At 40.3% G+C, this 15915-nt stretch overlaps 1 long non-coding RNA gene and 1 pseudogene across 1 annotated transcript; both read right to left on the reverse strand.

Moving 5' to 3' along the window:
• Positions 1 to 8619: 8619 nt before the first annotated feature.
• Positions 8620 to 10275, reverse strand: LOC143399614 (trans-acting T-cell-specific transcription factor GATA-3 pseudogene; annotated as a pseudogene).
• Positions 10276 to 12232: 1957 nt separating this feature from the next.
• LOC143408956 (uncharacterized) lies at positions 12233 to 15870 on the reverse strand. The gene is made up of 2 exons (XR_013092532.1): positions 15761 to 15870; positions 12233 to 12581 (listed from the first exon to the last, which is right to left on the reverse strand). It is a non-coding gene; the product is annotated as an uncharacterized LOC143408956 (long non-coding RNA).
• Between the last annotated feature and the right edge of the window lie 45 nt (positions 15871 to 15915).

The raw sequence follows: 15915 nt of genomic DNA on the forward strand, positions 1-15915 counted from the left end.
CTGGGGTATTTAGCCAGTTGCCCTATTCAAAGTTTTTAGGTAGTTGATTGCTTTGCTTGCTTAGAGTTAGACTTGCCTGACACCCCTCCTAGGAGCTAAGCATAGGTCATCCCATGGAACCCACAAAATACTATGAGTCCTTTAGCCTTAGGGGCTCCTCTCTTCCCCTGACATCACTTCCTACTAAGCCAGTCCATTCCATTCCTTAGCTCTAGGAGAATCCTGCATAAGCTTCCTTCAAGGGGGTTTATCTGTTTGTTTCTTTAGTGGTACTGGGGATCGAACCCAGGGCTTTGCATATGGTAGGCAAGTGTTCTACTACTGACCACATTCCCAACCTTTTAAAAATTTTTAAATTTTGAGACAAGGTCTTGCTAAGTAGCCCAGGTCAGCCTCAAACTTATGATCCTTCTTCCTCTGCCTCTTGAGCAACTGGGATTCAGGCATGTACCACCACACCTGGATTCGAGGAGATTTTTTTTTTTAAAGAGAGAGAGAGAGAGAGAGAGAGAGAGAGAGAAAGAGAGAGAGAGAGAGAGAGAGAGAGAGAGAGAGAGAGAGAAGAGAATGAGATAATTATTTTTTAATATTTATTTTTTAGTTTTCGGCCGACACAACATCTTTGTATGTGGTGCTGAGGACATAACCCGGGCCGCATGCATGCCAGGCAAGCGCGCTACCGCTTGAGCCACAACTCCAACCCTCAAGGAGATTTTCTTAAAAAATATATTTTAGTTGTTGATGGATCTTTATTTTTTATTTATTTATGTGTGGGGCTGAGGATCAAACCCAGGGCCTCACACATACTAGACAAGTGCTCTACCACTGAGCCACAACCCCAGCCCCTCAAGGAGATTTTAATAATAGTTTTGGCTTCACTCTACAGGTGCAGGAGTAGGAGCTTGCTGACACTGGTCTCTCTTATCAACTCTGTTTCCATCACAAGTATCAGGTATACCAAAAGAATATATAAACATGCTTGATTGCTTGGAAAAATGTTCACTTTACCTGGATGCTCCAGGGCATCACTATGATTTTGTTCTGTGAATTTAATGATGATACAAATAAAAGAAGCACAGAATATCCCAAAGTTTGGCATAAGCTTACTTCCATTCTTGTAAAACAACAACAACAATAATAACAAAACAAATAAAAACAAAACAAGCAAAAAATAAGAAAAAAGGAAGGGATAAGAGAGAGTAGATCAAACTAAGAAATGCCACTGTTTTTATACATCTTGGTACCTTCACATAGTTTGCTTTAAAAACTGTCTATGAAATATACACGGAGTTAACAGTGCATAAGGACTTAAATGTGTATCTTACATGTTCATTTGTACAATGTGTTTGGATTGTGATATGCTTAATGTTTGCAAGGACTATTATAATCAAAGTTAGATCCAAATCTATAAACAGACTGGTAACCATTTCTATTAAGAGAAAAAGCACATCCTTCAGAGAACACAAATGCAGAGAACAGTAATGCCCATAATTCTCTAATTGACAGCAATATTTATGTAAGAGAAAAAACTTTCAGTGATCAGAATAAATGAATAACATAGGAAATGTGTTTGTTTCATTATGGACAAGCTAGTGCATATTTCATAAAGCTTCCATCAAAAATGGGCCACAAAGCTAAAAATTAATGCAATGGAATCCTTGATTATAAAGATGAGGCAGTGTCTCTCAGTATGATCACTCATTTATTTTTTTTTTTAATATTTATTTTTTAGTTTTAGGTGGATACAATATCTTTATTTTATTTTTATGTGGTGCTGAGGATCGAACCCAGTGCCTCACAGGTGCTAAGCGAACACTCTACCACTTGAGCCACAACCCCAGTTCCTACTTTTTTCTTGATACTTCTGCTGAGTCACCTGAAAACCTTGGGAGCGTAGAGAGTAAAGAATTCTTTTTTTTTTTTTTTCCAAAAAAAATATTTTTTAGTTGTAGATGGAAACAATTCCTTTATTTTATTTATTTTTCATGTGGTCCTGAGGATCGAACCCAGTGTGCCTCACACGTGCCAGACAAGTGTGCTACCACTGAGCCACAACCCCAATCCCAAGACTTCTTTTTCTTTTCATCTAGGGATTAAGTGCATTTTAAGCAAGGCCAACTGCTAAGGGGGCAAATCTCCTTAATGAGAGAAATCACAGGCATCAGAATAAAAATAAAGAGATATTTTGGTCAGGAATGACTTTAGGTGTCCTCTGAATACTGTTGTGGAGTCTTGCTCCAATTGCTTTTTAGAGTCCATTCCTTTTTGCAGGCACTGCAAGGAAGCTAAACACAGGTCACTCCATCAGGCCCATGAAAGTATTGTAAATCTTCCCTACATCAACATTACCAAGTCAGCTCACCCTGCCCCCTCACACTGGAAGATTCTGTTTAGAAATATTGTTGACCTTTCTCTTGGGGGAAGGAGAGGAGAATGCTGATCTCAGGGGATTGTTAACTCTGTGGCAACAGCTCAGTGAACTCCTCCCATTCTTGGTAATAGAAAATTTAAGTCACTTGTGTTTCTGAACATTGGCTCCCATACTCCCTCTTGTGGATCATATGATGTATGACATACAAGATAGAGAATTTTATCTGCATTTTTGCAGTTACAAAGATTACCTGGTTATTGGTAGAAAGATGATTATAGTTAAATTGATATTTATTTATTTATCAGTTTATGTGGTAATGGAGATTGAACCCAGGGTCACTCTTCCACTGAGTTGCATCCCCAGTCCTTTTTATTATTTTATTTTAAGACAGGGTCCCACTAAATTGGCCAGGCTGGCCTTGAAATTTTGATCTTCCTGCCTTAGTCTCCCAAGTTGCTGGGATTACAGGCAAGTACCACTGCACCCATATGGATTGATAATTTTAAATTAAACATTGTTAACTTATCTAGTCAAGAATTATATGGGCTGGGGGCTGGGGTTGTGGCTCAGCGGTAGAGTGCTTGCCTCGAAAGTGTGAGACCCTGGGTTCGATCCTCAGCACCACATAAAAATAAATAAGTGAAATCAAGGTATTGAGTCCAACTACAACTAAAAAAATAATTAAAAAAAGAATTATATGGGCTGGGGCTATAGCTTAGTGGTAGAGCTCATCATGCAAGAAGTCCGGGTTTGATCCTCAGCACTGAAAAAGTAATAACCAACATTCTTTTAGTGCTTACTGTTCCAGGTACTGCTAAGAACATTTTATATAAGGAATTACATAACTTTTTATTATGGAAGTTTTCAAACGTAAGAAATAAAGAGCTGGAACACTCTCCACATATGCATCACCTGCTCTCAAACATCACCAACATTTTTTACAATATGTTGTTTGATCTGTCACCATTCTTTTTTTTAAAGAGAGAGAGAGAGAGAGAGTTTTTTAATATTTATTTTTCAGTTCTTGGCAGACACAACATCTTTGTTTGTATGTGGTGCTGAGGATCAAACCCGGGCCGCACGCATGCTAGGCGAGCGCGCTACTGCTTGAGCCACATCCCCAGCCCTGATCTGTCACCATTCTTTCCTCTCCTCTCCCATTTTTTTAAAGCTAATGTTGGATGTTCTGTAATTCACCTATCAATATATTAAATATATTATAAACTTTAAAAGTATATTAGATATTTTAATCCAATAGATATTATTATTTTTTTTAATTTGTTTTACTTAGTATTATTTCATTTTGTATATGTATAAACTGAAGCAAGTGATATCAAGTGACCCACAGAGTTCAGGATTCAAATCCTTGACTGCAGAACTTGTGTGGTAGCCAGTCTCTAAGACAGCCCCCATGCCTGCCTCCTGCTGTCCATGCCTGGTGCAGCATCTTTACACGTTATACCAAGGTTGCACTGTGAGACCAATAGCATATGGTAGAAGTATTGGAATGTCTGGTTCCTTCTTCTGGGGTTTCTTGCTGTATTGCAGGATCAGGGTTATGCATCGAACAAGTCAATGCACATAACTCCAAATTCAACAAAAATTTCCCTTATCACTTTCCTTATGGACACAAGATAGCTATGGCAGTTTCAGACATCAGAACCATACCCACAATGTTTACAGGTGGCCTTGTATTCCACTGCACTTTAGTAACTTAGTGCCTTCTATAATCCCTTTCAGTAATTAAACCTGGATACACTAGCTATAATGTACGAGATTGAAAATGTAATATTCATTCCTCCCTGGCATTGCAACATAAAATGTTGGTCAGAATGACAGTCATGGTGACTCATAGTTTTACAAAGGACAGGTTTCATTATTTAGGGACAGAGGATTCTAAATAAGTTGCCCAAAGATATACCCAATTTAGTTTGTATGAGATTATCTTCTTGTCTATAGTGAACAACAAGAGTCATCCTTCCCTGTACCACCTCCTCTACCAGATCCATGTCAATTTCTAACTACATTACTAGAGCAGGAAGCTAGGCTTTCAATAAACACAAATCTGGGGTGAAAAAGCAAAACATAAAGGCCAGAAACCAGTCAAGTCTTTTTCTTTCAGGGAAAATAACAGAGCTTATTTAAATTCAGCAAGGGTGCATTCTTTGTCTGTAGCCTGGGAAGGTTGCCCTGAGGCTACCATGATACTGGAATTAAGGGTATCTTTGGGGATAATTTCATAATACCAACATTTTTATTTTCTTGTTAATTTTGAAGAAGATAGACCAGGGTAACTGACAATCCTTAGAAAACGAATTGAAGAAATGAGGAAGATCTAGGGACCACACACTTGGTCAAACCATTTTCACAATTCTATCTGGAGCTAGGTTGAAATGGTTCACTTCAAAGCTCCTGTAACTTGTTGAACTGCATCTTCTCTGCTCTAACTCTGTGACATCTTTGATTATAACCTTTGTTTGTTATTGCAACTTGGCTTATAATAATTCTAATTTTGAAAGAATTATATTGCAATAATTCTAATTCAATTCTTCAAATAATCTGATGATATACCTCCTTCAACAACATAAATGATTGCTTAAATCTGTTTCATGTTAAATATACTTTCCTGGTTTGCTTCATATTTTTGAGGCTTATGTTTTAACATAAGCAATAATATATTTCTCTAAAGAGATTTAAAAACTTTTGCCAGGTGCAGTAATGTATACCTGTAATCCCCGTGACTTGGAAGGCTAAGGCAGGAGGATTGCAAGTTCAAAGCCAGTCTCAAAAATTTAGCAAGGCCTTAAACAACTTGGTGAGACCCTGTCTCAAAAAATACAAAGGGCTGGAGATATGGCTCAGTGGCTAAGTGCCCCTAGGTTCAATCCCTGATATAAAAAAAAAAAAAAAAAAATTAGAAAGATTTAGAAGCTTTATAATTAAGTTTAAATTCCGGGTTGACTGATTATGGAGCTTACATTGGCAGAGCAAATACAACTACTTGAGCAGTGTTCATTCATTCAAGAAATGTTTGTGTGTTGTGTGCTGCAGAGAATGACAAGTAACAATTCTTTCTTTAAGATGTTTAGCAACTATGTTTTATTGCTTTTGGAGTTGATAGATGCTGACCGACCCAACAGAATTTACCTTATGAATATATGGATATAAATCATGTATCTGGGGCTGGGGATGTGGCTCAAGTGGTAGCGTACTCGCCTGGCATGCGTGCGGCCTGGGTTCTATCCTCAGCACCACATACACACAAAGATGTTGTGTCTACCGAAAACTAAAAAATAAAAAATATTAAAATTCTCTCTGTCTCTCTGTCTCTCTCTCTCTCTCTCTCTCTCTCTCTCTCTCTCTAAAAGAAAATCATGGGGGGCTGGGGATGTGGCTCAAGTGGTAGTGCGCTCGCCTGACATGCGTGCGGCCCGGGTTCGATCCTCAGCACCACATACAAACAAAGATGTTGTGCCCGCCGATAACTAAAAAATGGATATTAAAATTCTCTCTCTCTACCTCTCTCTACCTCTCTCTCTCTTAAAAAAAAAAGTCTATCTTTCCTTCCTTCCTTTCTTTAAAAAAAAAAAAAAAAAAAGAAAATCATGTATCTGACCTATATCATAATAACAGTAATAGGTCTTTCCCATCGACATTCAAATGTTTTCATTTGAAACCATAAACAAAAGTTCACAATAGCTGGGTGTGGTGGCATATGGCTATAATCCCAGTAGCTCAGGAGGCTGAGGCAGAAGGATCTCGAGTTCAAAGCCTGCAAAAGCCAGGCACTGAGTAATTCAGTGAGACCTTGTCTCTAAATAAAATACAAAATGGAGATGGGGATGTGGCTCAGTAGTCGAATGCCCTTGGGGGAAAAAAAAAGTTCACATTTACCAAGACAAAAACCCTCTCTCTCTTTTTTTTTCTTAATTGGTATGTTTATTAAAGATATAGACTAATAGTTGTGTGATTAAATGTAATTGTGGTTGGGTACTGACTTTATAAGACATAATTTTAAGGGACTCTTCACAAATACACTCTGGACAGAACTAAAAATGTAAACAGAAGTGACTGACAAGACAGTGCCATTTCAGACATAATCCCTTTATAATTAATAAAACGAAGTTTGGTGCTATTTACAATATCAACATTCACAGAGTTCAAGTATCATAAACATAAGGGCATACTATAATTACAAGATATCTTTTCATACTTTCCAAATAGTTGTGCATTTTAGCTATAATGTTCGGTTACCATTGCCCCACTTGTTTTATTTTATTTTTTTCCATTTGCATCTCAGTGATTCTCTACTCCTTTATTTCAACATTTAGCTTTAGGTTTAAAATATTTGCTAAGAAAGCAGAGAGGCGATTAACAGAGATATTTAAATGTGTGCCATAGTTACACATTCTGTTGACAGAGTAAAAGGAAACTATACAACGTCAGTTACAAAATGGTTATTTCATTTTTCCCAAACATCCCAATAAACCCTCCACTGTGGTGTTATTCAGTTCAACAGTAGAAAAGCAAATCAGAAATGAACTAAGAGCAGCCGAGCTAGCTTACATGCAGTGGCTGCCACTTTCACCTGCGAATCTCAGCCGGAAACCTTCCCACTTCTCCTTGAGATTATCAGTTAGGTACACCAGGAGAGCGGGCAGAGAAACTGCAGCTCACTAGGGGACCCCAGAAGTTGTTCTAGCTGCAGGGTAGAACAGCAAAATCCCAAATACTCCCAGCTTCCCAAAGGAATAGGTGTTGCCCATCTGGGGTCAGCATTGTCTCCCAGTGAACAATTGAACATGTCTGGGTTTGGTTTTTTTTTTTTTTTTAAGACTCCTTATTCTTAAATTAGCAAGAGCTACCAGTTTCTCTAAGAGCTTGGCCACCACTTTGATAAGATGCCATTTTCGTTTTTTAAAATATTTTAATTTTATTATGATTTTTATAGCATTATTAACAGACTGTTTAAAGACAGTGATCACTAACATGGGACATGACAGTCAGCCAGGCTGGCTCTCAGGATGTGGCCTGTCTGGTTCGGGAGGCTGACATGCAAGCGGGTAGCTCATACACTGCCACCCTCGTAGCTTAGGCCGCAGGAGGAATGAGTGAGGAGACAGATACTGCTGTAGCCTTAGAAGCTACTTAATAAATATCACCCAAAAAACAAAAAGGAAAAAAGAAACCCTCCAGAGCACATCCACCTTAGGTCAACTGAATGTAATCTAGTTTATTCAACCAAAAATTGAGAGAGAAGAAAAATATTTAAAACCGAAAAAGGAAAAAAAAAAAGTAGTTCTTAACACTAGCAGTAAATAAATTTATACAACAATTCAGTCTGTATAATATGATGAAATAAATCTACATCTTTCCTTATTTTGGTGCTTTGAATTATACATACAAACAACAATTACAGAGACTTGTTCACAAAGCATGTAGGCCTAGAAATGACACTCTGAAACCCTCGATGGCAATTTGTGACTTTAACAGCAATTGCCCAGAACTGGTATTTCCTTTGCAGAGGCCCACAGCTTTGAACAAATGATTTGCCTACAACTTTTTTCTTCTTTTTTTAAATATATATATATATATATATATATATATATATATATATATATATATATTTTTTTTTTTTTTTTTAATTTTCTTTTCTTTTTTCTTTTTCTGTTAATGCATCAAACAACTGTGGCCAGTGAAAGGAAATAAAACTGGCAGTTTGTCCACTTGGATATCGGACCTAGTTTCTTATGAATTTCCATACTTTATTTTCCCCATACTCCTTAAAAATCTTGGCGTCCTTCATGCCTTTCTTACAGCTACCCAGGTGCAATAAAGTCTTCCTCAAATGTACAGTATTTCTTACAATATAAGTTATATGCAATGTTCAGCAATTTTTCACAGCACTAGAGACCCTGTTAAATAGGGAATATGAGTCTGAATGGCTTATTCACAAATGGGATCCAGATTCAGTGGTTGGAACACAGGCACCACAGTGAGCTCCTTTGCAAAAGTGGCAAACATCATTTTGCTTTCTGCCTTCAAAAACATATATATATATATCCATCGCTTTTAGGCTTCATGATACTACTCCTGCAAAAACGCAAGTAGAAGGGGGTCGAGGGGGACTCTCTCTCGCTTGGAGACCTGTGCACATCAAGCAGGGCTCTAACCCATGGTGGTGACCATACTGGAAGGATGGTGAGGTCCGAAGGAGAGACCGGAAGGTGGGTGCATTGGCGTGGGCGTGGTCAGCATGTGGCTGGAGTGGCTGCAAGAGGAGATGTGGCTCAGGGAGGACATGTGTCTGGAGAGGGCAGCCGGGTTGAAGGTGCTGGTCTTGGGGAAGTCCTCCAGCGTGTCATGCACCTTTTTGCACTTTTTGGATTTGCTAGACATTTTTCAGTTTCTGGTCTGGATGCCTTCCTTCTTCATAGTCAGGGGTCTGTTAATATTGTGCAGCTTGTAGTAGAGTCCACAGGCATTGCAGATAGGGTCTCCATTGGCATTTCTCCTCCAGAGGGTGGTCGTGGTGGTCTGACAGTTTGCACAGGATGTCCCTGCTCTCCTTGCTGCCGACAGCCTTCGTTTGGGCTTGATAAGGGGCCGGTTCTGTCCATTCATTTTGTGGTAGAGCCCACAGGCGTTGCAAAGGTAATGACCGGTGCCATCTCGTCGCCACAGTGGGGTGGAGGTTGCCCCACAATTCACACACTCCCAGTCTTCTGTGCTGGATCTCGCCTTGGGCCTCGACTTACATCCAAAGCCAGTGGGGGAGCTCCCCAGCAGGCTGCTTGGGGGGAAGAGTCCAAAGCTGTACTCGGGCACGTAGGGCGGGTAGGTGGTGATCGGGTGGTGGGCCGACAAGGAGGCCCCTCCCAGGGTGGTCATGCTGCCGCAGGAGTGCGACGCCTCCAGTTTCATGCTGTCGGCAGTGGCACCTGGTACTTGAGGCACTGTTTCTCGTCCTGCCGGGCCAAGCCACCTGAGCCAGGGGTGGAGAGGGACGGGTCCGGGGAGACATCCTTCGGCGGAGTAGGCGGAAAGGTGAAAAGGTGCGGGCTGGAGTGACCCGCCGCCAGGGAAGAGGACGAGGCCGGCGGGTAGACGGAGAGTGGCCCAGGGGAGCCGTGGTGGATGGACGTCTTGGAGAAGGGGCTGAGGTTCCAGGGTGAAGCAGTGTGGTGGCTGTCCAGGGCTTTGCCGCCGTCCAGCCATGGCAGGGATCCGTGGAGTAGAGGCGGGCGGCACACCTGGCTCCCGTGGTGGGTCGGAGGGTACCTCTGCACCGTGGCCCTGACGGAGTTTCCGTAGTAGGACCGGACGTGGTTCCCTTGACCGTCGATGTTAAAAACCCCCACTTGTTTTATTTATTTTATTTTTATTTTTTTTTAAATTAATTTTTATTGTTGGTTGTTCCCCCACTTGTTTTAAACAAGTAGTATTTTTATGTCCATTCAATCAGAGTCTCTTACACCATTCTGGGCCCATTCATTTGCAGATAGGAAGAGAAACTATAACCAGGTTCTTCATATCATGCATGTACATGTGATGTCCAATCTTCATACACTGTCCAATTTCTTTAAGATAACTGGAGTGGCTCCTCATAGATGAGCAAGTTCCATAGGAGGAGATCATGTCCTTGCACATCTTTTGCTTCATCTCCTCTGTTCCAGCTTCAGTGCAAGGCCCTCAATTGGAACATCACTCCTCTGCCTCACTGGCTTCTAGCCACAGCATTTTGTTCTCCCCTCCTCAGTCCAAAATCCTCTCAACATGAGAATACCATTCACCTTCTATAACCAGAGAGTTGCTATTCTAATCATCCTCACTTTTCAGTCTGACAGGCTCACTTGGATCCAACATCTGATTTTCATGCCACTAAAATTGCTCTTGAAGGCCATCCTTGATGATACCAATTAAAAACACTTTTTTTGGTTTCTCTTTTGCATTGCCAATTTCTTCCCTACTATCCTTGATCTTCTCAGTATAATTACAATAGCTTTTCAAATCAATACTCAGTGTTTATATTATTATATATGCAAATATAATTCCCAGAAGTGTCAATGTTTTATGATTATGTTTTCAACATATCTTCCAGTTTGCTATCTGCTGGGAAACCCATTCACTAATCCTAAATTTGGTCTATAGTATTGTTCTATTGTCAAATGTTATCTGGTTTCTGTTTAAAACGTTATGTTGCTTTTCTTTGTGGTGCTGGGGATTGGACTCAGGGGTGCTCTACCACTGACTTACATCCTAGCCCTTTATATCTTGAGACATGGTCTTGCTAAGTTTCTTGGGTTAGCCTTCAACTTGTAATCCTTTTGCCCCAGTTTCCTGTCACTAGGATTACAGGAGTGTACCACTGCACCCAGCTGCCATGACAATATTTATAGTTTTCAGTTGAAAATTTTGTCTCTTTTTAGCATGGCAAATATAGTTTTTAAACTATTTGTCTTTGATAATTCCAATATTTGTGGCCTTCAGGACTGTGTTTAATGTCAGTTATTTCTATTGGTTCTTATTCATGTTTTCTTGACATAGCATATGACTAATTACACTTGATTGCTAAACAATGTATTTCAAAAATTAGTTGTATAAATAATTAAACTTTAGGATGTTATTATCTCCCTCCAAAGAAGACTTGTATTTGCTTCTGCCAGGCTCCTGGGATCACTAGCAATCTAGGATCATTAATTCAGGGTTTGAGATTTTGGGCCCACCAAGTAATTTTAAACTAGTGGCAATCTGTGTGAAGGTTGCTTTACTTTAAATTCATTTATAATTCTAGAGTACAGCCCTTTGAGATGCTAGTCTAAAGCAGAGATGGTTTACTAGGGTACTCTACCTTCACTAGGTTGTGAATTCTAACTTTTATTCTTCTAGTTTCAGAAATATTCCACAAGTTCAGCCTTTCTGCCACTCTTTCAGACTAGCAAATGCCTAGGAAAAAAGTGAGTTGAATAATGTGCTGACCTTTCTACACTCATGTCCTCTCTTGCATGCTTGCCTATCTTATTATTTTTTAGTTTTATTTAATATTCTGTTTGTATTTGGTGGTTGGGTTGGTCTGAAATATCCAGTTCCACTATAACCAGAAGGTAAAGTCCCAAGTTGCTGGATTGCAGGCCACAATGGCCAACAAAGGCATAATTTTCTTCTTCCTTCAAGTGTTGATGAGGTTAGAATCACTTTTATTATGATTCCTTGTATGTGACACATTGTTGCTAAACATAAGGCTTGGAGATATTGAGTAAATAACCCAGAATCGTACATACAGCATACAATGATACGAGTTCCAACTCTGAATGAGAAAATAAAATAAAAATAAAAAAGAACTCAAATTCCGGCAGCTGCATTCTAGACATTTTTATCCAGTGGACTGAACTGCCTTATTATAAGAAAACAGTTTTTAAGGCAGCACGTGTGGGGGTCTGGGGTTATGGCTCAGTGGTGGAGTGGTTGGCCAGCGTGTGTGAGGCACTGGGTTTGATCCTTAGCACCACATAAAAATAAATAAAATAAAGGTATTGTGTCCATCTACAACTAAAGAAATATTTTAAAAAAAAGAAGATAGCATATGTGGCTGGGTGTGGTGGTGCATACCTGTAATCCCAGCGATTGGGGATTACAGGTGGAGGCTGAGGAAGGAGGATTACAAGTTTGAGGCCAGCCTCAGCAAGTTAGTAAAGCCCTAGGAAACTTAGTGAGACCCTGTCTCAAAAAATAAAAAAGGGCTGTGGATGTGACTCAGTAGTAAAGCATTCTTGGATTAAATCCTCAGTACCCACCTCCCCCCCAAAATAGCATGTGTGGTAAAATCTCATTTTTCCATAAAATAAACAAGGTAGAATTCAGCAAGGCAGTAATTCAAATTTTTATTAGCAGAGAAACTACCATTTACAGGTGTCAGCAGCATCCCTGCTAGTGGAGATCACCTTTGTTCTGGAAGACATATTGAGGGAGCCCTTTTAATTAGGGCTTTTAATTAGGAAGATGTAGAGCAAAAAGGGAAGGGAGTTGACAACATGGCTCTTTTCATCAAGTCCTTTGTTACAGAGTTCAAGAGCTTGAAGCTTATTGAGAGAAAAAAAATTCTTCCCAAAGATGAAGGAGCCTTCTGGAAAGGAAGTTATTGAGATCCAACTACTCCTTTAGGAAGGTCAATGTTACTATGGCACTTCAGGGGGACTGGAGTGGTCCTGACCTGAGATGGCAGCAAAAGACACCAGGAGTTAAGCAGGAGAAATTCAACACAAAGGAGAGGGAGCTTGGACTGCTTACCCAGATTTAACATCATTGGCCGAGGAACAGGTTTCTAGTTCAACTCCTACCAAGTTTATTTTAGTATAATAGGTGTGTCTTTAGGAAGAAGAGCCCTTTGTGTTAGTAAACTTTGGAACCATAGACTTAACAGCAATAAAGTTTTAATAGCTCCATCTTGTCAAAGGTCTTGATTATAGCCAACATTCTGTGTTTCAATGGTGACACCTTTTGGGGCAGAGGTAGAGACTGAGGTCTGTGTGGACTAGAGCAGCTTTCCATCATTCTTATAACCAGTTATAATTCAGTTGGGCATAGTGATGCATACCTATAATCCCATGGCCAGCCTCAGCAACTTAGGGAGACCCTGTCTCAAAAAATAAAAAGGGCAGGACTGGGGATGTAGCTCAGTTGGTAGACTGCTTAATTAGCATGCCAAATGCCATGGGTTCAATCCCCAGCACCATACACACAGACACACACAGAGACACAAACACACACACACAAAGGGGCAAGCCAGGCGTAGTGGTGTACACAACTCTAATTCCAGTGGCTTGGGAGGCTGAGGCAGAAAGATCACAAGTTTGAGGCCAGCCTCAGCAGCTTAGCAATGCTCTAAGAAACTTAGTGAGACCCTATCTTTTTTTTTGTTTTAAATATATTTTTTTAGTTGTTGATGAACCTTTATTTTTTATTTATTTATATGTGATGCTGAGAATTGAACCCAGTGCCTCACACATGATAGGAAAGTGGTCTACTACTGAGCTACAACCCCAGCCCAGAGACCCTGTCTCAAAATGAAAAATAAAGGGCTGGGGATGTAGCTCAGTTGTAAAGTGCCTCCGGGTTTAATCTCATTAACATCCCCCTCCTCTCAAATTAACCATTGAGAAGCAGGATTATAAGCACTCGGTTTCTTCCCACAGTCCTTTCTCAGTTCTGGTATGTCAGTTTCCTCATTAGGCTAATTCTCCATCAATACTACAAGATGGCTGACCACAACTCCCAGTGTAGAGTGGATACATGCCCTTTTTCTTTCTTTCTTTTTTTTTTTTTTGATAAATGTACTATCTATGGCAGCAAGCCTTCTTTGAAAACCTTTCCAATATGCAATTCTCCATCCCATCAGATGAAGTCCTTACTTCCTTCAAAATGGAATTCAGAAATTCTGTTTCCACGATTCCATTGCAGCTCTGTGGAATCCAGTGACATGAAGATTCCAAGAGCCATGCAGTTACCCTTCTGGCCAATATGGAAGTACTATCTCCAGAAGCAGCAGTTGCAGAGGTTCAGGTACAAACCCTTAGGGCCCAGCAACCCCTGGAAGTGGGATGTTTGTGCTCTATGGGGCAGCAGAGATGTATTCTCTGAAGCAGTCTGTATTATGGTATATTCAGCTGTGCAGGTCTAAGGCTTGATTCTCTGAACTCCCTGATGTGCTTTACTAAAAACTTTCTCCTGTTCAAACTATCCATGGTTCATTTCTATTGTGTACCTGACATACAGAGATATGTTTCTTCATCAACATCTAGGGAAAGAGAGATGACTTTCAAAAATTCTCTCAAAACAGCAAAGAGGCAAGTTTGATATCTTGCGCAAACCTTTTTATAGCGCAATAGCCAAAACAGTGCTATGTTTAAAAAAAAAAAAAAAACAACCAAAAAAACTACTTGGGCTAAGGGCTGGGATTATGGCTCAGCGGTAGAGTGCTCGCCTAGAATGTGCAGGGGCCCTGGGTTTGATCTTCAGCACCACATAAAAATAAATAAATAAAATAAAGGTATTGTGCCCAACAACTAAAAAATAAATATTAAACTACTTGGGCTTGAGAATGCCTTACACTAATGATCTAAGGTCTGAGCCACATCCTTATCCCTTCAGCCTTAAGATACAAAACAAAGAGAGTTGAGGATAACAAGGTCTTCACCTTGTTATCTGTTATCCTCTGGGAAGGGTGAATGGGTGAAGGTACATGGGAGGTAGGAGGACTGTAACTTTACCAGACACACCAACTTACATTAAATCCCTTAGTTGTACAACTAAACTTGCTCCTCACTTGTGTGTTTCTCTAATCATACAGCTGCTGGTCACAACTTGGAACCTCTGGATAGAGTTTCTAGCATGTAGCTTCTTCCCATGGGATCAGCAGAAGTCTGAGTATGGGGTCATTCACATTTTTTGATGTCCTGTTCCTTTACTTTCCCTTTAATGAGGATTGGCCAACAAAGAAAATTACAAAGACTTTCTCCTTTCTTTAATGGAAAAGTTGTCAAGAAAGTCAATCCTCATTGGTCTATCCCATTCCTCACTTCTCTCCCCTTATTCTTAGGCAGTGATATCTCTCCAATAATGCTTTCTTCTTACTTCTCAAGACAAGCCCTCATTCATTCTTTGGAACAATTTACCGTTTCCAAGTGGATCAGACTATAACCCCAGGAATATATTTCTCAAAATTTGGAACCTGTTCATAACAGTATGCTTTTCAAGAGACCCTCACCCTTGGTATTGATGTTTTAGGCCAGATAAGCTTTGTTGTGGGGACTATCCTGTGCATTATAGGATGTTTAGTAGCATCTCTGATCTCTACCTGTTAGTTGGTAGTTGCAACTAAAAATGTCTCGTTATTGCTAAATGTCCCTTCAAGTGCACAATCACTTGTCTGAGACACTGGGCTACACTACTACAGTGGGGGAGGGTGGGCTTAAGAAGGGCAGTGGAATTCTTTCATATTTCAAGTTAGGGTGGGAACTTTGCAAGAGTCTTTTTAAGTTCACCTTTGTAAAGAAAGTCTTTTTCTCATTTAAGTCTGGTTCTTCCAAGGGACCTCATATCCTAAATTGCAAGCTCCCGCAACCAACTCCCCTTTTATCTTTATGATAATTTACCTTACCGTCAGTGTCCTTACCTGACTGTAAACTGCAAAAAAGCAGGAATCTTATTTACTCAGGTTCCCTGTACACTCAAGAACATGTACACAGCAGACCGTCAACAGTGGCTCAATGAAATATCATTGGTCAAAATAACCTGGAGGCTGCAAGGTCTTGGGCAGGTAATTGAAAAGCCTCGCAGCTGGAAGTACAGCAGGCGTACTTCACCAGGGAGTGGAACAGTAGTTATTCTTACGTGAAAGTGTCCAGTCCACCCATCCAAGCAGTAAAGAAAAAGTGGAGACCTCCATAAGTTAAGAATGCCAGGACCCCACCGCGTAGCTGGAACCAGGTGAGTGACGCCGCGGCGACTCCTTCACGTGACTGCGTGCGGCGCGCGCGTCTCTCTGA

This window comes from Callospermophilus lateralis, chromosome 1 (genome assembly GCF_048772815.1).
Source record: "Callospermophilus lateralis isolate mCalLat2 chromosome 1, mCalLat2.hap1, whole genome shotgun sequence".
NCBI classification, from domain to species: Eukaryota; Metazoa; Chordata; class Mammalia; order Rodentia; family Sciuridae; genus Callospermophilus; species Callospermophilus lateralis.